This window comes from Diabrotica virgifera, chromosome 10, assembly GCF_917563875.1.
Source record: "Diabrotica virgifera virgifera chromosome 10, PGI_DIABVI_V3a".
NCBI lineage: Eukaryota > Metazoa > Arthropoda > Insecta > Coleoptera > Chrysomelidae > Diabrotica > Diabrotica virgifera.
Window position 1 is genome coordinate 50,349,343 of NC_065452.1, and position 21,281 is coordinate 50,370,623.

The 21,281-nt window shown below is 33.9% G+C and overlaps 1 protein-coding gene across 9 annotated transcripts in view; it reads right to left on the reverse strand.

Annotated features, from left to right (window-relative positions):
• Positions 1-21,281, reverse strand: part of LOC114334549 (endophilin-A) — a 410,053-nt gene that overhangs the window by 37,630 nt on the left and 351,142 nt on the right. The gene's annotated exons all lie outside the window — the stretch shown is intronic.

Consider the following 21,281-nt stretch of genomic DNA (forward strand, 5'->3'; position numbering starts at 1 on the left):
TTTATTGTTCTTAATATATTTGCTTAAGTTGTTGTTAGTTCTGGAAGCTGGTGATATTCCTTTCTTTTTTACGTATCTGGCTATTTTAGTTGTTATTTTGCCAGTATATGTGAGAGAGCAGAAGGTACTGGGTTCTTTCTGTGGTGGTGGATAAACTAATTTCAGGGCTTTCTTATGGAGTTTTGGATGAAAATTTTGTTAACTGTTTGTTCGTTATAGCCATTGTTTACTGCTATTTGTTTAATGATGTTTAGTTTTATCTCGAAGTTATTTTTTGTCATGGGAATTTCTGTCAGTCTATGTATCATGCTATGGTAGGCTGCTAATTTGTGTTGTGTAGGATGGGATGATGAATTGTGTATAGTTGTGTCAGTATGGGTTGGTTTATGATATATGGAGAAATCATGTTTGTTGTGTATCATAAACTTACCCATATTGACACAACTATACACAATTCATCATCCCATCCTACACAACACAAATTAGCAGCCTACCATAGCATGATACATAGACTGACAGAAATTCCCATGACAAAAAATAACTTCGAGATAGAACTAAACATCATTAAACAAATAGCAGTAAACAATGGCTATAACGAACAAACAGTTAACAAAATTTTCAACCAAAAACTCCATAAGAAAGCCCTGAAATTAGTGTATCCACCACCACAGAAAGAACCCAGTACCTTCTGCTCTCTCACATATACTGGCAAAATAACAACTAAAATAGCCAGATATGAGAAAAAGAATAGTAAAAGTAGTAAAAGTAAAAGTAGTAAAAAAGAGAGTAAAAAAGAAAGGAATAACACCAGCCTTCAGAACTAACAACAACTTAAGCAAATATATTAAGAACAATAAAAGCCGAAAGAAAAAGCAACTACAGAGTGGTGTGTACAAACTAACTTGTGGTGACTGTCCGAAAACTTACATCGGTCAAACTGGCAGAACCTTTGACAAACGGATAGCAGAACACAAAAGGGCTTCCAACAATAGAAAAAAAGACACTTCTACATACGCACTTCAGCTTCTAGATCATACTCATTCTTTCAATGAAGAGTTTCAAATTCTGCATATTCAAAATAAAGGCCTTAAGCTATCTTTTTTAGAATCTATGGAAATTAATAAATTGAAAAATACAGATATAATTCTGAATGACCAACTCGAGCCAAACAGCTCCCCACTCCTCAACCTCTTCAGTTAAAGACTTAAAAAGGCAAACACATTGTAAACTATATCACTTGAGAAAGGCACTTTGCCGAAACAACTGTAATCACATAGTTGTAATAAATTTTGTGGAAGTAAAGAAACCAAAGGTTTTCAGTGTTTTATTGTTAGATAAAATGAACTTTCATCAAGTAACGGTCGAATCCATCAATTATATGAAGATTTCTTCTTCTTCTTGTTCAGCCTGTTTGCATCAACTCCTGGACAATGATTTCTCCCTTCTTCTGTGTTTTGTGCTATTTTCTCCCCAATTTTGCTTTGATGCCGTCTAGACATCCTTATTGTGGTCTTCCTCTACTACGACTGTGCTCGCGTGGTCTCCAATGTACAATGATTCTCGTCCACATTTCGTTGTTTTGCCGTGCCACGTGTCCTACCCAGTTCCATTTCATTTGCGAAATTCTTCCAATTACATCTTTTACTTTCGTCATGCTTCGCACGTCCTCATTTCGTATATGTTTCCCCAGGATATTCCTAACATAGCTCGTTCGATCGCTCTCTGTGTCATTCTCAATCTATTGGCTGATACCTCTGTAAGTGTCATGGTCTCCATTCCTTAGGACATAACCGGTAGAATACAACTGTTGAATACCCTTTTCTATAGATTTATTGGTATATTTTTGTTTTTCAACACATCACTGAGTCATTGAATATTTAATTTAAACGAAAACCAATTTTTATTTGCCTATTTACATAAGTATGTTTATTATTTAAATTAATTTAAATTTCAAAAAGCCACCCTGCATAAATAATTATGGTAATGTTTTTATCACTGCATATAAAATTGAATAACCTTTCAAATGAGTTAGCACACGATCCCTATTTTCATTTAATCGCACTAGTATGATAAATAAGCCAAAAAAATCACAATTTAAAAATAAACATTGAATTTTGCCTCCAAAGTCGTCTATAATTTTGCTTCGCTGTGTATAAACGTGGTATTAGTAAATAGTAATAACAATAAATAAAGTAAATAGAACTTGAATTTGACAAAAAAACCTCTGAATCCTTGAAAGTTTTGCTTCGTACTTCGAACACTAGTTATCACCCTGCAAACACGACACAGATAGACTACTTTATTCAACACTGTTGGAGATATAAACATGTCTCTTTTTTTAATTGGAAATAACTCCACGCAACATCACACCCCGGTGAGGTATGAGTTTGGAAGCTCGCCAGTTCGGTTTTTTTTTATTTTATCTAAATATATTCTCGATTCACAATAGGTACACGAAGAAACATTCTAGATGAACTGAATGATGTTTGAAATTTGTACGGATTCATTTTAAAATTTTGTATGCATAATATGTTCTTATTGTCATGTAAAATGTATCGAATATACAGATAGTTTATTTTCCATGGTTAAATAAAATATCAAATTTTGAATAGAATGAATTACTCAAGGACGATGTGCAAAAAAAGGGTGAAAGACAATGACAGCAGGTAGCAAGGGACAAATTAAAAGGGCATGTCAAAGGGAGGCTTACGGCCAGAGGTGGACACTCAAGGGTTGTTGAAAGAAGAACAGATAGGAAAAAAATCCAATGAAGGACAAAAACATAATTTTTTCGTGCATCAGAAGTCGATCTGTGACCTCAAAAAAATAATGCCAGAAAATGCTCACAATATTAATTAATTAGCCTGATGAACAACACTCTAAGATTTTCCTAAGAATACTTCAGAGTAGAATTGGATGCAAATAAAAAAAATCTCCACGATGCCCAATTTGATTTAGAAATGCTATGGGAACTAGGGAGTCATATTTTGAGCTAAATATCAAAGAAAAGATGTATTTGCATGCTTCGTAGACTTCGAAGAGGCATTCGATAAAGTACACCATGTAAAATTATTGCAGATGTTAAAAAGTATAGGTATAGATGACAAAGATATTCGTGTCATTAAAAATCTGTGCTGGAATCAAACTGCTATCGTAAAAATTGAAGTTGTTCTGAAGCTATTTCGTTGTGGCATTTTTATAAATAACTATTTAGATGGGAAATAAGCCACAATTAAATTGAAAAAATAATTTTAGTTATGTTTCGACGCCCAAATCGGGTGTCGTTGTCAAAATACAAAATACTACTAGATTAAACAAAAATCTTGTTGCTTAGTAAAAAATTCTTCTAATAATTTATTTAATCTGACTCATTTATATTAGCAATTCAGACATATACTATACATTTTAAAGTAGAAGACTTTAAAATGATATTGCCAATATTTATGAGTTGCGTTCTTGGGACGACTTTACTCAAAGATAGTTAATTCGATTACATGAAATCAACCCCCCCAAGAATATCCGTCACAAAAATATCATAGCTTGTGATCTGTCTTTAAAAAGACAACCAAATGCAACGGTGACAGTAAAATTCTCGCGTTAGAGGTTCCATAGTAAATCACGAGGGAAAACCAGGAAAAACCTCGTGATACTATCCCGACATCGTAAGTATTTGGTCTTACATTTAGTTTACTCTCAAAACTAATACCAAATTCTGACTTTAATATACATATATGGTATTTAAATTATAAATAATATTAATAATACATAGATATACAGGGTGTCCCGAAAAGATTGGTCATAAATTATACCACAGATTCTGGGGTCAAAAATAGGTTGATTGAACCTCACTTACCTATATACAATAGTGCACACAAAAAAAGTTACAGCTCTTTGAAATTACAAAATGAAAATCGATTTTTTTTCATATATCGAAAACTCTCAGAGATTTTTTATTGAAAATGGACATGTGGCATTTTTATGGCAGCAACATCTTACAAAAAGATTAAAGTGAAATTTGTGCACCCCATAAAAAATTTATGGGGGTTTTGTTCCCTTAAACCCCCCAAACTTTTGTGTACGTTCCAATTAAATTATTATTGTGGCACCATTAGTTAAACACAATGTTTTTAAAACTTTTTTTGCCTCTTATTACTTTTTCGATAAGCCAGTGTTTATCGAGATATTTTGAATATTTGTCGAATCCACCACATATTTGTATATGGTTAAGTACGATTATAGAGACCTGTTAATAATCTGAAAATTTATTTATAATTTACATTTTTAGCTATATTTTGAAAAAGAAGCTACATCTCGATAAAAGGTGACTTATGAAAAAAGACTAAAATTTTTAAAAACACTGTGTTTAACTAATGGTACCACAATAATAGTTTAATTGTAACGTACACAAACATTTGGGGTTTAAAGGAACAAAACCCCCATTAAATTTTTAGGTAAATATATTGAAAAAGAAGCCGCATCTCGATAAAAAATGGCTTATCGGAAAAATAATAAAAGGCAAAAAAGTTTTAAAAACATTGTGTTTAACTAATGGTACCACAATAATGAATTAATTGGAACGTACACAAAAGTTTGGGGGGGTTTAAGGGAACAAAATCCCCATAAATTTTTATGGGGTGGACAAATTTCACTATAATTTTGTTTTAAGATGTTCCTGCCACAACAACGATACATGTCCATTTTCAATAAAATCTTTAATAGTTTTCGATATATTGAAAAAAATCGATTTTCATTTTGTAACTTCAAAGGGCTGTAACTTTTTTTATGAGCACATTTGTACTAAGGTAAGTTGGGTTCAATCGAACTATTTTTGACCCCAGAATGTGTGGTATAATTTATGACCAATCTTTTCGGGACACCCTGTATAAGTAATACTAAAATAAAATATGTATGTATGTAAAATAAAGTATGTTACCCATACTGAAACAGGAAGTCAATAGAAAGAAATACCACGATTAGTAAGTCAATAACATATCGAGTTAGTACATATTTTATTTTAGTATTACTTATATAACGAGCGATCCACAATTATTGGGATCAAAGCAATCCGTGGAAAAAATTACGTATGTCTAGTTTTAATCTGAAAGACAGCCGGAGTGTGACGTCACGACCAATTGCGGCTATATTCAGTGTTGTTATGGTCACTTTCACTTTCCAAAATAAAGAATAAAGATTGAAAACACGTTGAAAAGATACCCATCTCAAGACCTTTTAATTCGTATAAAGTTAAAATTTTGCTTCCTCTGCTACTTTTTATGTTCAATTATAGTGTTTTTTAAGTTGACATACGTACACTGACAAGTATCTGTTAAAGTTGACGTAAACTGGAAAGTATATCTGACTTAATAATAGACATGCACTGTATAGCTATCTCTGTCGTTCAGAGCCACCTATGGTGACAATAATTTTGGATCACACGTTATCTATGTATTATTAATATTATTTATAATTTAAACACCATATATATTAAAGTCAGAATTTGGTATTAGTTTTGAGAGTAAACTCAATGTAAGACCAAATACTTACGATGTCGGGATAGTATCACGAGGTTCTTCCTAGTTTTCCTTCGTGATTTACTATGGAATCTCTAACGCGAGAATTTTACTGTCACCGTTGCATTTGGTTGCCTTTTTAAAGACAGATCACATGCTATGATATTTTTGTGACGGATATTCTTAGGTCGGGGTTGATTTCATGTAATCGAATGAACTATCTTTGAGTAAAGTCGTCCCAGGAACGCAACTCATAAATATTGGTAATATCATTTTAAAGTCTTCTACTTTAAAATGTATAGTATATGTCTGAATTGCTGATTTAAATGAGCCAGATTAAATAAATTATTAGAAGAATTTTTTACTAAGCAACAAAATTTTTGTTTAATCTAGTAGTATTTTGTATTTTGACAACGACACCCGATTTGGGCGTCGAAACGTTAATAAAATTATTTTTTCAATTTAATTGTGGCTTATTTCCCATCTAAATAGTTAATTGTTAAAAATTGAAGATAACTACACCGAATAAATGTCAATACAACGGGGAATCAGACAAGACTGTATTTTGTCGCCAACATTCTTCAATGTTTACTCGGACCAGTTCTTTAAAAAGGCACTTGAGAACTACTTAATGCAATTAGATACCCGGACGATACAGTAATTCTGTTAGAGAATATGGAAGATCTCCAAATTCTGCTTGATCGTATTCACGAAGTAGAAGAGGAAATTGACACTAAACTAAACTCAAGTAAATCCAAATTTTTAGTATTTAGTCGTTATCCACATCAAGACAGCAAGACAGCAAGAAAAATCAATTAGGAAGTAATAAGGAGGGCCACCAAAGATGGAGAATTGCTAAACACTGTTCAACACTGGAAATTGTCTTATCGGGTACATACAGGGTGGGGCATTAGTATGACAAAGTCCAATTACTCGTTTGTCGTAAGAGATACGAAAAAAAGCTATTTAGGTAAAAGTTGGGGCACTGATAAGACCATAATTTAAAAATATTTTCAAATATACAGGGGCGTGCGTATTGACAGGGTGACACAAACTTATGTTTTTTTAAACCCTGTATATTTTTACATTTTTGGATTATCCTCAATGTTTCCATTCTTAAAATATATGATTTTGTAATATTATATGAGGTGGTTTAAAAGATAATTACGTTTTTTTGTTAATTTCTTAGCAATTTTTACACCCTGTAGAATTGTAGTGATTTGCCATCAATTTTTATTTTATGTTGAAACGATTTTTAATATATATGCGAAATGTTAAATTTTAGTATACAGGGTTAGTCGAAACTCGGAATGAGTATTTTGTTAGTTTTCTTAAATCGTATTTTAGTATTGTAGTGAAATGACATTTTATGGTACTTTTTTATTTTAAGCATTCCCTATACCTAAGTGCTTTAATTTGTAAGTTATTCGTGATTCTTTAAGCCAAACATTAATTGCAAGAAAAATTACGTGAAATTTTATTATGTGGCCGTGAAACTATTCAATCAAAAATAATTTTTCGAAAAAAATACATCATAATCCTTAATTGCCTGCCTGATCCTTAATTTATTAATATTGAATGAGATATCCAAATAAATTCGTAGTTAAGATTGTTGGTGCGCAAAATATTAATAAAAACATACAATATTCTACATAGTCGGCTATGACACTAAATTTCCTTAAAAATTTGACATTATACTATTTTTATAGTTCCAGTTGCTTTGTTACCATTACTAATATGAATTTTTCTAATGGGAAACTGATAAGATTTTTGTGCTAATGGAGTATAAAAAAATGTGCTACTAGCAATAAGAATTTTTCATCAGAAATTCCCTGATAGACGACGGACGACTAAGAAGAGAAACGTTTAAAAATATACTAGAACGGTTTCAACGGACTAGACACTTAGATTATGATAAATCTGATCGAACAAAAACTATTGTAAGTGAAGAAAACAGGAATTAAATGTAATGCTTAGTGTCACTGAAGATCTGCATATTAGACCTTTCTTACAATCTAAGTATCTAGTCTGTTGAAACCGTTCTAGTATACTTTCAAAAGTTCCTCTTTTTGGTTGTCGTCTATCAGGGAATTGCTGATGATAAATTTTTATTGCAAGTAGCTCATTTTTGTTATACTCTCCTAGCACAAAGCCATTTTAATCAGTTCCTCATTAGAAAAATTAATATTAGTAATGGTAACAAATCAACTGGAACTATATAAATAGTATAATGTCAAATGTTTAAGCAAATTTTGTGTCATAGCCAACTATGGAGAATTTTGTATGTTTGATTAATATTTTAGGCACCAACAACCTTAACTACAAATTTATGTGGATATCTCATCCAATATTAATAAGTTAAGGATCAGGCTAGATTATTATGTATTTTTTTCGAAAAATTATTTTCGATTGGATATTTTCACGGCCACCTAATAAAATTTCACGTAATTTTTGTTGGAATTAATGTTTAGCTTAAATAATCACGAATAACTTACAAATTAAAGCACTTGATATGGGGAATGCTTAAGAAATAAAAAAGTACCCTAATTGCAATACTAAAACTACCCTCATTTAATTGCAATACTAAAATACAGAGTGATCCATTTAAGAAAACTCAGAAAATACTCATTCTGAGTTTCGACCCACCCTGTATACTAAAATTAAACATTTCGCTATACTGTTAATGATTAACAGTAGTAGACTATATTAAAAATCGTTTGAATATAAATAGAAAATTTAATGTCAAATCACTGCAATTCCACAGGGTGGAGATATTGCTACGAAATTAACAAAAAAACGTAATTAACTTTTAAACCACCTCGCATAATATCACAAAACCATATATTTTAAGAAAGGAAACATTGAGGAGAATCCAAAAATGTAAAAATATACAGGGTGTTCCATTTTAAAAAAACATAAGTTTATGTCACCCTGTCAATACGCACGCCCCTGTATATTTGAAAATATTTTTAGATTATGGTACTATATGTGCCCCAACTTTTACCTAAATAACTTTTTTTCGTATCTCTTAGGACAAACGAGTAATTGGACTTTGTCACACTAATGCCCCACCCTGTATAGTGAGAGGAAATCGATATAGGATACTACAACTGATCATTAAAGGCAAAATAGAGGGCCGTAGAAGAGTAGGAAGAAACTTCTTGGTTAAAAAACTTTTCGTGAATGGAGTAAGATGTCAAATGCAGGACAAAAGAACTAATATTATTGTGCAATATTGGACAAAATGAAAGAGGAAATCAATGAGAAACGGTCCTACATGCAGGTTGTTTCTTTAAGACAATGCACCGACTCACAAGATGACAATGGCAAAAATTCATGAGTTGGGCTTTGAATTGCGTTCTTATCCGGCTTATTCCCCTGATTCAAGCCGCTCTGATTATTATGTGTTCCCAAATCTAATGAGATGGCTCGTAAATAAAAAATCAGCTCGAAGGAAGAGATAATTGATGAAACAAGCGTTCTAAAGTAGTTGGACTATCGCTAGGATCGTGGTACTTGACTAAAAGGATACTATCGCATAAAATAACTTAAAAGTACTTTCTCGAAAAACGTGTTTTTCATGTCAAAGGTACTACCTAGTATATACATAGTTTTAGTATTGCATGATTCGCAAAACATATTTACTGTATCCGAAAATTCACATGTTTATGGTCCAAAGAATCCGAATGATACCTTATATTACACACAAAATATTGCCAAAGTCCAAATACACCAAACGGGCAAGTTTACTAATAGGTTTGTTCCAACTCGATACAAAACCGTTCTTGAATCGTTACGCGCATGCGCGATAACGAATAATTATGCGCAGTAACACATGTTTCGTTACTGCGCATACTAGTAACCGTTCAAAAACGGTTTTGTATCGAGTTGGAACAAACCTAATAAATTTTCTAAAATAAGCAACAGTGAACAATGAATCCACAAATGCATTTTACGCATTTCTTTCGAGGTGTTTTTACCTCTACTAGTAAGAGACAATAACTACAGAGTAAGATAAAAATAATTCTGAAAACCGCAGAAAAATATAAATGCTTTGTTAAATGCTAAATTACTGTGATAAACATATAATCGTTGGGCTGAAAAGTTCGTAGGCTAACATAGAAAGAATTTTTTTTAATAAAATTTGATTTTATTATTCAATATAGTGTAGCAAAACAATGAATCACCGGCCGCAAGTAGCACCTCGAAACGTAAGCCGAGAAAATTCTGGTAGACGCGCGGTATGTGGAAGGTCACACCATAGCTAGGTGGCGAAGTCTGGAAATATCGAGTATAACGTTATTTGCTATTTAATGGGAGCGCGCTTTTATTTGAGTTTAGGGTATAATATAAATTCGTCTGTAACTTTTATAAATAAATTCGTATAAATGAACCGAGAGTATTATTTTAACCGTAATCACGTTATATTGATGTCCGGTGTGGGAGTGTAAATAAATTATATTTTTAAAGACTTTTGAACTTTATTCGTCAGGAATAATCGGAGTGCGTTAATTGTTCGGTATTCGGAAAGACTTTTGAACTTTGTTCGTCGGGAATAGTTAAAGTGCGTTGATTGTTCGGTATTCGGAAAGACTTTTAAAAGACATTTTGGAAAGTACGTGTGTGCCGACCAAACATGTTGCTACAAGAATTTTCCGTAAAACAGCTCCGTGAACTGATACAGGAACGGGATGAAGACAGCAGTGGGATCAAGAAAGTTCTACAAGCACGACTCGAGGAAGTCCTCACGAAGAACGGAGATGATCCAGAGACGTTCCACTTCCAGTCAGCAGAACAAGCAATCTTATCGAAATTAAAAACTGTTTCTCAAACGATTGATGAAACTTCTACAAAGAATAATGAGAGATTCGATGAGACTTCTCAAATAATTAAAGACGTATGTAGTCAAAATAATGAGAAATTCGAAATCATTTCTCAAAAGATCGATGAAACTTCTATAAAGAACAACGAACAACTTGAAGAAGTTTGTAGACAGAACAACGAGAAACTTAAAGAAGTTAGTAGATAGAAAAAGCGACGAGAAATTCGAAAACGTTACTAAAAAATTTGACGAGACTTCTCAAGTAATTAAAGAGGTTTGTAGACAGAACAACGAGAAATTCGAAGAAGTTCTGTGAACTGTAAAGATGATGTAAGAAGATGGTGCCGGAAATGTGAACTGTGTGCATCCGGTAATGATCCAGTTGGTAAAAAGAGAGCACCCATGAGAGAGTACAATGTTGGCAGTCCTATGGAGAGAGTAGCAATCGACATTGCAGGTCCATTTCCAGAAACTGATGCTGGAAATAAATACATCCTGGTAGCCATACCGAATCAAGAAGCTGCTACCGTTGCAGAGGTACTTGTTAAAGAATTCTTCAGCCGATTTGGTGTTCCCTTGGAGATCCACTCCGACCAAGGGCGAAACTTTTAGTCAGCTCTTTTCCAAAACGTTTGTAAATTGATTGGTGTCAATAAGACCAGAACAACACCCCTGCATCCTCAATCAGATGGGATGGTCGAGAGGATGAACCGAACGATGGGTAAACACTTGTCCAAAGTTGTATCTGAACATCAGCGGGATTGGGACCAACACATTCATTTATTCCTGATGGCCTACCGCTACTCACTCCCTACGGTAAAACATGGCGGATACGATGCGTATCGAGTGTACGTAATCCGGGCCCCGTAATGCCATATATGTGTCAGCCTACGAACTTTTCATCCCACTTGTTAAGATGTTTTACACGCTAACAATAAAGTAGAAGGAATCTGTGAATGTTTTAATCTCTGTCAAAAGTCATGGACTCCAACAATTGTTAAGCTAGTAAATATTATCTTATTCCATTTATCGTTACAGGGTAAATATATCAAATATATAATTCGAATATCTTAAATACTATTAAATAAAACTGTTTTATATGCTAAAACAATGAGATCATGATACCATCATAGCTACGTCATCTAAAGGAACTTTTATTGGGTCAGGAAAAGGGATAAAATAAACAAAACAAACTAAAGAAGAGAAAAATATGCTGGGTATATCACTACCAGCTATCTAAGACACTTATTAATATTCAGCTCAGTGGGCTCCTATGCTATTGTCTGAGGTGTGAAATTACATAAACAAGGGAAAATTTGACAGGTAGATCCCTTGTTTATGGAATTCCACACCTTGAACAATGGCACTTTATATAAATATACTTACAGTTTATGTAACTATTGATAAAAATATGTTGTACCAAAATGGCAATTTGTTTTAACTATTTAATAAATATGTACCTGTTTTCCATCTGATGAATTAAACGAAATAATAACAGAAAAATATACGTAATAGTTAGTAAGTTAGTGGGATTAGTAAAAAAACTCAAACTTAATAATACCTAGGAGATGCCGATCACTGTTTTAGAAAATATTTTATAAAAATATATTTTATATTGTCAATATTTCAATAATATTGATAATAAATTGCTTTGAATTAAAATAAAAGCAATAACTAATGAACCTGAACATTTTTTGTTACTGAAGTCAAAGCTACCTCTACTCAAGCCGTGTTGTTGTACATTTGGCAATGATGGATGTAATGGAGGCAAATCAGAGGTTCTCAAACTTTTTTTGGTGGGGAACCCTTTTAAAAAACTGATTTTTTAACGGTACCCTAAAGCCCGAAACTAAAAGCAAAATCTGCTTCCTCCTTTGTAGTAATTTGCCTCCAATAATTGGTATATCAGGGACTGATTAAAACCAACACGGTGGATCAATTCCGTGGTATGGAGCTAATCTCTCGATATGAACGACCTCGGGTTTACTGCAAGCTGACAACTTGATGAGGTAGATAAGTTCGTTTATTTTCTGCAGGACTGTGTACTGGCCTTCCCAGTTTCGTTTGAGTTTTGGCAAAATCCTTTCTTACGTTTGGGAATGTATTACTGGGTCACTTCTTTTGAAAGTTGTCCCGGTAGCATGCTTGTCGAGTCTTGAAGCTTCAAACTTTTACGAGCAATTTCGTATACATTTTCCAGTTTTTCTTTCACATTTTCGATGTATGTCAGACACGAACGTTCTTCTTAGCAGGAAGGTAAGAAGGTAAGGTCTTCTTCCAAAAACAAGATATTAAGGAAGCCTCATTTCTTTTCCAGTGATGATCATCGATAGAGAATATCCGGTCGCTTCATGTTTGGAGCACTTATACGTTAGCAGGAATAGAGGATTAAAGTATCCCAATCTTTTTTGATTCACAGTTTTTGAAACAGTTCTAGAGAAGCGTACTCTGAGTTTTCTTAATACCAAGATTTTCATTCAAAATTCGTCATTGATCAGAATGTAGCTCTAAAAGAACTCCACTTCTTTATACGACGTGTGTTATGAATACTTCTGCTACAGTAGGCGCATCTTGATTAGGAAGAGGTGCAATTTCAGACCTTTTTGAAAAATAATCCATTGTTTCCATAGAAGTAATTATTAATTGATAATACAAGATCTGCTGAATTTGATAAAGAAAAATGGGTACGTTCGGATCTCCACATGTTTTCTAAAAATGGAAGACCGAAAGGAGAAGAGTAGGGAGGTAAAAGAGAAGCGTAGACAACAAGAGGAAGGGCTGAAGGCGGAGCGTAGGCAAGAAGAGAAATAGGTTATGGAGTAGCATAAATAAGAAGAGAAAGAGGTGATAGTGAAGCGTGGACAATAACAGAAAGAGGAGGAGAGTCGTAGAAAAGTAGAGGTAGAAATCATAAATAGTTTATCTCAAATTCACGAACATTTAAATTAGAGGTAAGTTAAATTACTAGTAAAATAGGAAAATTATAAGAACAACACGACGAAAAAACTCAATTTAGAAAATAAAACAGTACAACAAACGATTTAGAAAGACAAATAGTTGAAATATAAAGAAAAATTGGTGCCCAAACTTCTGTATCTAATAATGTTTCATTAACTATTGTCGAGCCTGAACAGCCTCATTATATTCCATAGTTACACCAGACACAATCAGAACTAGTTAACTTTTAAAACCACCCACATTCAATAGTCAAATAAAGAGAACTTGAAGCTGCAGCTAGAGCAAATAGCTGGACTGTAAAAGAAATGACAGCTTCCTTGGTAGAGTTGCTTCAAGGGACTTTTTTTTATTTGGAATAAATCTTAGCTGTTGATATTTTCATCCTGTAGTGCATCATAAATATCAACAGCTAAGACCAAATCCCTGGTAGTGTCAAGGGAACCCATAAGATGCAAAATAGTAACTAACAACGAACTAATTAACCAAGACTTGAGATTCGAATATCTGGGAGTCGAAATATGTAGTTATGGAGATGCTAAAGAGAGCATCCGAAAGCAAGTAAATAAAGTCAATTAAGTGTCAGGATGTCTGAGGGATGTCATCCGGAAAAATAAAGATATGAGGCTGGAAGGGAAAGTATGCATAAGGGAAAGTGGGGGAATGGTGCGCACTTAAGCAGTAATCGCTTCTGCTCTAAATTCTTTAAATCTATCATAACGGCCAGAACGTTTAAGTAAGCTCTAATTATTCTACTTTGAAAACGTAAAATTAATTTTAGAGAAATACAAAGCGCAAAAGCATGATATTAAAAAAAGAAAAGAAATGCCTTTGCGCACGATTGCCCATCCATGAGGGTAATCATGCGCACGGATTGGAAAATGGTGTGCACTAAATTAATATTGGAAAAAACCTTTCTTGTTGCTATCTGTTCCTTCTTTTTCTTCAGGTTTTCGTCCCTTAATCGTCTTTTTTCCTGAGCTTCCTCCAATTTTGTCTTCAATGGTGTGCTTGTAAGGATTTCCGATTGTTACTTGTTACGAGATTTTCTTTTAATTTCTGGTTTAACTGTTTTTGCTATTATTGGAGCAAAAGCGAAAAATGAATTTTCCTTAGACCTAGGTTCCTAAGGCTGAACATTTGTAATATCTAACATTAACTCATCAGTAAATGCATTTTGTTTAGACGTTGTAGAAGCCCCTGGTAGAAAAGCGACTTTTACTATAATTTCCTTTGCTGGATTGGCAGGAGCAAAATCATCCTCATTTTTATCGGGATCTAACGGACATATTCCAGATGCACTAAATCCTGACACTATCTGCACCATAATGGCTACTTTCATAAATGCTTTATTTAACAGCTCAGCGACGTCACTTTATGTTATTTTTTGACGGCCTGTTAGACTGATAAAGATCATATTCTCTATAATGGATATTCTTTAAACGACTAAAGAAAGTCATGTCCGGTCCGAAGATGATGATCCTGAAGATGATCTGAGGTGTGTGGTGAAAGTGACATCATATGAATGTTTTTTAACAAAGATTATATGCATCAATAGACATATGGCTGGAGTGGTTATCCAGCACTAAAATGATGGGATCATTTGCTTTGCATGTCTTACAAAATGACACAGCCACTCATAAAAAAGTTCTATATGCATCCATCCGTTTTGGGGACATTTGTATAAAGCATCAAGGAGTCCATTTTTCACAAGTGTTAGAGACATTCTTTTACTAGGATAGATCAACATAGGGGAATATAATTTCCTGCAGCTTTCATGCAGAAAACGGCTAAATGGCTAAAAATGGTAATTTTAATATTTACCATTTCATTGTTTGTGGGGGAATCGTGCGCACTCCTGCGCACTATTACCCCTTTATGTCTGAAACAGCAAACATCATCACAAACAGAAAACTGATGAACCATATAAAGCAACCAATGTATCAAAATGTATGGAAAACAACATGATTTAAATCAATAATAAGTTCAAACCGACTGAATAAAGCATACGAACTTAACGTCTTAATTTTTGAAACAAAAAAACTAGAAGAATTCTTGCAATTTTCAATAATTGGATCTCGCTTAGTTCACATGCATCGATCGACTGAAGATAATGGCGTCAACTGTTCAACAGATCAGCCGAAAGGTGTAGGACTGGCTGGATCCATAAAATCTTCCACGGAATTTGAAATATAATGCAGCGCACGATTACCCGCCGCGCACCATTCCCCCACTTTCATGTGTAAGACCGATCATGACTTAGAAACAAGATGTGGCACAGCAGAAAGCAAGAGGATACTGAGATCATCAGAAACGAGAACGTTGAGGTCAATAGATGGGAAAATACTGAGAGACAGAATACCGAACGACAGAATAAGAGATCTCCGTAACATACAACACATAGTACGGTGGGGAAGACAGAGAAGACAAGAGTGGAATCAGCATGTGAAGACAATAAATAGCGAGATAATAGCTCGTATAGTTAGTGATTCAAAGCCAACAGGCAAGAGACCAATGGGAAGGTCCTTTAAAAGGTGTGGCGAGATAGCTGGCAGTCAACATCACAGCTACGAATACAAGCTCAAAATCGCTTAAGAACAGGTCAAGAAGACTAATATAAGAAGAAGAATTAAGAATAAATCTTACCGAAGAAAGGTAACACTCAAATAATATAACACATAAATTATGTGACCTGAGATAGTTCTGCTGGAAAATTGAAATTTAAGCCCGGTGATCTGACTTTGCGATTGGCCCACAGCAGATTGGCCTACTTAAGTTAACATTGCAACGTTGCCAGTTCTAATAACACGACTTATGAAGTAGAGATGGATGGCATTGGTTAAGTCAATCTTCTTATATTTTATTTTCTTAAAAGTTCCTGTGTTCGAATTGGAGGGAATATCTTAAAGTTTCTAGTATTATATTGGGTATATTTTAATAGTTGATTATTTTTTCTTCTACTATGTCTTTTTTAATTAAAGTTTCTTGAAGTCTTAAGTGTTTTAATACAATGACCAGTTTTGAGCCAACGTGCTATATCTCTCTCTGTTGTCGTGTCCCCATTACTAAGGATCGTGATTTCTTCCAATATTCCTAACAATTCTTTTCCATTGGTCTCTATCTTCAGCTGCTCTAAGAGCTTCGCAGAATGAGTTTCCAGGTAAATTCTTAATTTGGTCGGACCATCTAGTTGGTGAACATCCTCTTGATCTTCTCCTCGAACCGTTTCCAGAAACAATTAATCTCTCCAAACTATCGTCACCTCTGCGAACCACATGACCGAAGAATTGCAGAATTCGTTGCAGACATATTGTGCACAGCCTCTTTTTAATCTCGAGTTGGTTTAGAATGAAAACGTTTGTCCTGTGAGATGTCCAAGGTATGCGCAGCATTCTTCTCCAGCACCACATCTTAAAGGCTTGAATTTTTTGGCGCCCGCATACGCGACGAGTCCAAGTCTCTGCCCCGTACATAAATATTGAAAATACAAGGGCATTCACCAGTACAATCTTGATATTTAGAGAGATAGATCTGTCTTCCTGAACTTTAGTTAGGCGACTCATCACATTTTTTGCCATAACGTGCTATGTACGTTTCGATAAAAACCATTTCTTATTTTACTTCACAACTAATCTACACCTTTATTGTAAAACTAATCTTCTTTAACAAATGTAGCTCTAATCTTGAAAAATGGATACAAAATATTAGTAATCTCTTGTTTTTTGAATGCAACTACAGAATCCATACGTCAATAAGAACAATTTCTGTCGGGATGAATTCTAGATCCAATCCCTTTTGCTTGTTTTTATTCCACAACTCACATCAAAAAATTTCTATGTAAAACCCAATAAATTCGTTTCGTGACACTAGTTTTAATCGTACGATTAATGTGAATCCCTGTGCCAGATACCCAACTGCACTAAATCAGCACGTTTCGTGTTGAATTCATCTCTTTCATATGCATCTATCTTTTGTGCAGTTTGTTTTGAATCCTAAATTTATCTCTGCATCATGTGTACTACCCGAATACTTAAAATTGTTGAAGTAACAATTCGAATATACAGGGTGTTTCAAAAAAAGTTAACACCGTCTCTAGGATAGGTAAAAAACTGAAAAATACTTGGGGTTTGCTTAGTAAAATATTTTTGAAACGCCATTTGTTTTCAAGATAAAGGGAGTTGCAAAATAAATTGCGCATTTTTTATGATTTTTCCGCAACTACTGGCAACATTGTAATTATACGAATATGTTTTGGAATCTGATATATCCCATAAATTTGTTTTTATATCGGGTATTTGATTTGTGTTGTTTTTATATCTGTATTGCCGGATTTATACTCAGCCTTTGCCACTGCTAATGCCGCTGTCGGAAATATTGCCCAAAATACGATATCGACGCGAGTGAAGTGTTCACACCAGGGGCCTGATTCTAAGTCATTTCGACAGTCGCAATTTCATTTCGACACCGCCATGACAGCCACAGAGTATAGCGATTCTTATTCATTTCGATATTAGTTACAACTGGGGATATTAACCTTATCATGTTGACACTGTGTGACACTGCTCAGAATTTGGGTTGGCGCTCCGTTTTATTGGAATTTGTTGATAGTCTGGGAAAATTATCGAAAAAATGCCATTTTTGAGAAAAATTATTTACCAGCTATTTTATTGCTAAAATCGAATCTTAAGATTGCATATATTAGTAATATGGGGTATGACAAGTCCGCAGAAAGTGTGTTATTTTATTTATAAACAAATTAGCACTCCTAAATCTTCTTTTTTTTTCAATTAGTGGTCTGTAACTCCTAAAATTTTTCCTTTGAGCCAAAAACACTCAAATAAAAATTCACCGTAATTTAGTTCTGCACAAAGTTATTTTTTTTTCCGATTTCCTTCAACAAAAATTTTACTCAGAAAATCCGAGTTTTCCCAAAAAATCTGCAATTTTCAATTAAAATTTTAGGGAAGTACCTAATTATTTATCAATAATTAAATAATTGATGACATGAAAGATTTATTATAGTAGATTATACAGAGGGGCTAAATTATGGAATAAATTCATTTCTTTAAAACGGACGATTTTGGAGCAAAATCCCGAAAGAGGTCGATTTTATTTTTAAATTACAATTTTTTGGCATATATTTTATACTAGTGACGTCATCCATCTGAGCGTGATGACGTAATCGATAATTTTGTTAATGGGAATAGGGGTCGTGTGGTAGGTCATTTGAAAGGGCGTTCAATTCTCTATTCAGTAATATAAACATTAATATCATTAGGTATTTATACAGGGTTGCCAAAAATTTTTTTGAATTAAATTAATTGGCGCAAAAAGAAGAATGTATGTAATTTATTTAACTCAAAATACATTGCACTGCTGTCAGAAAATAGAAAAAAAGGTTTATTTCACGAATAAACATTTCTTTTCGCTTAAATTAAATCACAAACAGCCTCCCTCCTACCTATTGGCAGTTTGAACATTTAATTTAAACTAAAAGCAATGTTTATTTGCAAAATAAACTTTTTTTTCTATTTTCTGACAGCAATAGAATGTATTTTGAGTTAAATAAATTACATGCATTCTTCTTCTTGCGTCAATTAATTTAATTCAAAAATTTTTTTGGCCTCCCTGTATAAATAATGATATTAATGTTTATAATACTGAATAGAGAATTGAACGCCTTTGTAAATGAGCTACAACATGAACCCCTATTCCTATTTAAAAAAATAATCAATTACGTCATCACGCTCGGATGGATGACGTCACTAGTTTGAAATATATGCCAAATATATGTCAAGAAATTTAATTTAAAAATAAAAATCGACCTGTTTCGGGATTTTTCTCTAAAATCGTCCATTTTAGAGAAAATGAATTTATTCCATAATTTAGCCCCTCTCTGTATATCAGGAGACCGGCGACAATCTAACCAATAGTTTAGAAATAATAACCAGAAAGATTATGATACACCAGAATAACTATGATTTTCGTATAAAAAAGGATATACCTATTCAACGTACCATACAGGATTGAAATTGGACCATTTGAGCGGTATCAGGAATGTTATAAAGAAACAATTTTTTGGCTTATAAACAAATAGAACCCCTCAGAAAATATTAGATTAAATTAAATTAAGTTAACGCTGTTGAAAAGGGCACGGCTTCTGTGTCCTTTTCGAAGAAAAACAAATTGAATTGCGAGGAGTGATTCCAGGTATAACCGGTCAAATTTGACCGGCATTTGCGACAGAGTTATAAACAACAGGATTTTAATCTTTGAACCATTAGATAAATACCTTTTAATTCCGGTCCTCTTTGTACATACAAATATTCATATCTTCAAGACACTCATAACAAAAAAGATTTATGTCACTGTCGCCAAATTATTTAATTATTGATAAATAATTACTTCCCTCAAATTTTAGTTGAAAATTAAAGATTTTGTTTGGAAAACCCGAATTTTCCGAGGAAAATTTCCGTCGAAGAAATTGGAATAAATTATCAATGTGCAGAATTAAATTACTGTCAATTTTTATGTGAGTGTTTTGGTTTAAAGTTAAAATTTTCGGAGTTATAGAGCAATAATAAAAAAAGAAGATTTCGGAGCGCTAATTTGTTTATAAACAAAATAGCACACTTTCTGTGGACTTTGCACAGCTATATTACTAATATAGGAAATCTTAAGATTTGATTTCAGCATGTCCAGCAATAAAATAACTGGTAATTAATTTTCCTTGTTTTTTACTAATTTTCCCAGAGATTATTACCTTACATCTTTCATTGAGTTGATGATTCATGTTGTGGACATTCTCAATTATTATATTTCTAATTTAATACTATTCTATCTAATTCCTTAAAACAAGCAAATTTCAATTAAACCCAGCTATATTATAATACCTTTTGCTTTACTTTTCCTTGCAAGAAATAAACAAAACACATCTAAACTAAACCTAACCTCGCTTTTGGCCATTCATTCATCTCCGTGTCAAATAATTTCGACAGTCGAAATTATAATATCAACACCCTTTTTAAAGTCGCTATTAATTTCGATAGTCGCTATTTCATGACGTCACATCGTTAGTTCAACTAAAATCCACAAGGCTCGCACAATCGCATTTCAACCGTCGCCATATTGAAAGCGACTTGTTTTTGGTCGAAATTTGATTTAGAATCAGGGCCCAGTCCTCACCAATGTCGGCAATGTTCTCATGACTAATACTCACTCGCATTCGCGCTGCCTCTCCTTTGACGTCCGACCCAAAAACCGACTTTTTGGGGAACGCCGTGCAATGGCAGTGGCATGAACAGCGGCAGCGCGGCGCGAGTGAGCTATTTACACATTCACGCTGCTTAATTCCCTGTCCCACAGGACTGAGTGTAAATCCGGTATATATTGAGAGTTTGGGCAGCCTACGGAGCGCTGAGACACATATTTGGGAGCAGTATACCGATTAGTTTAAAAAGACAAGTGTTTGATCAATGTGTGCTACCGGTATTGACATATGGAGCAGAGACACGGACTCTAACCAAGGCAACAGCGTCGAAAATGAGGGTTGCTTAAAGGCGTATGAAAAGATCCATGCTGGGCGTAACCCTACAGGATAAATTAAGAAATGAAGATCTCAGACAAAGAACTGGTATCACAGATGTTATAGAACGTATCACCAAGCTCAAATGGAACTGGGCCGGACACGTGGCCAGGCTGAAGGATTCAAGATGGATACGAAAGCTAATGAAATGGAGACTAAGAGAAGATAAACGCGGTAGAGGAAGGCCGCCTACACGATGGACATATGATATCAGGCGGATTAGTAAAAACTGGCAACAATCAGCATAAAATCGTAAAGTGTGGAAACAATTGGGGGAGACCTATGTCCAGCAGTGAACGTAAACTGGTTGGATGATGATGATGACCTTTTTGGTGTAAAATTGTATGATGTTTAAGTTCACTTGTAATTTTCATTAATAATTCAAACCTTAAGAAAGTTATGTTGAATA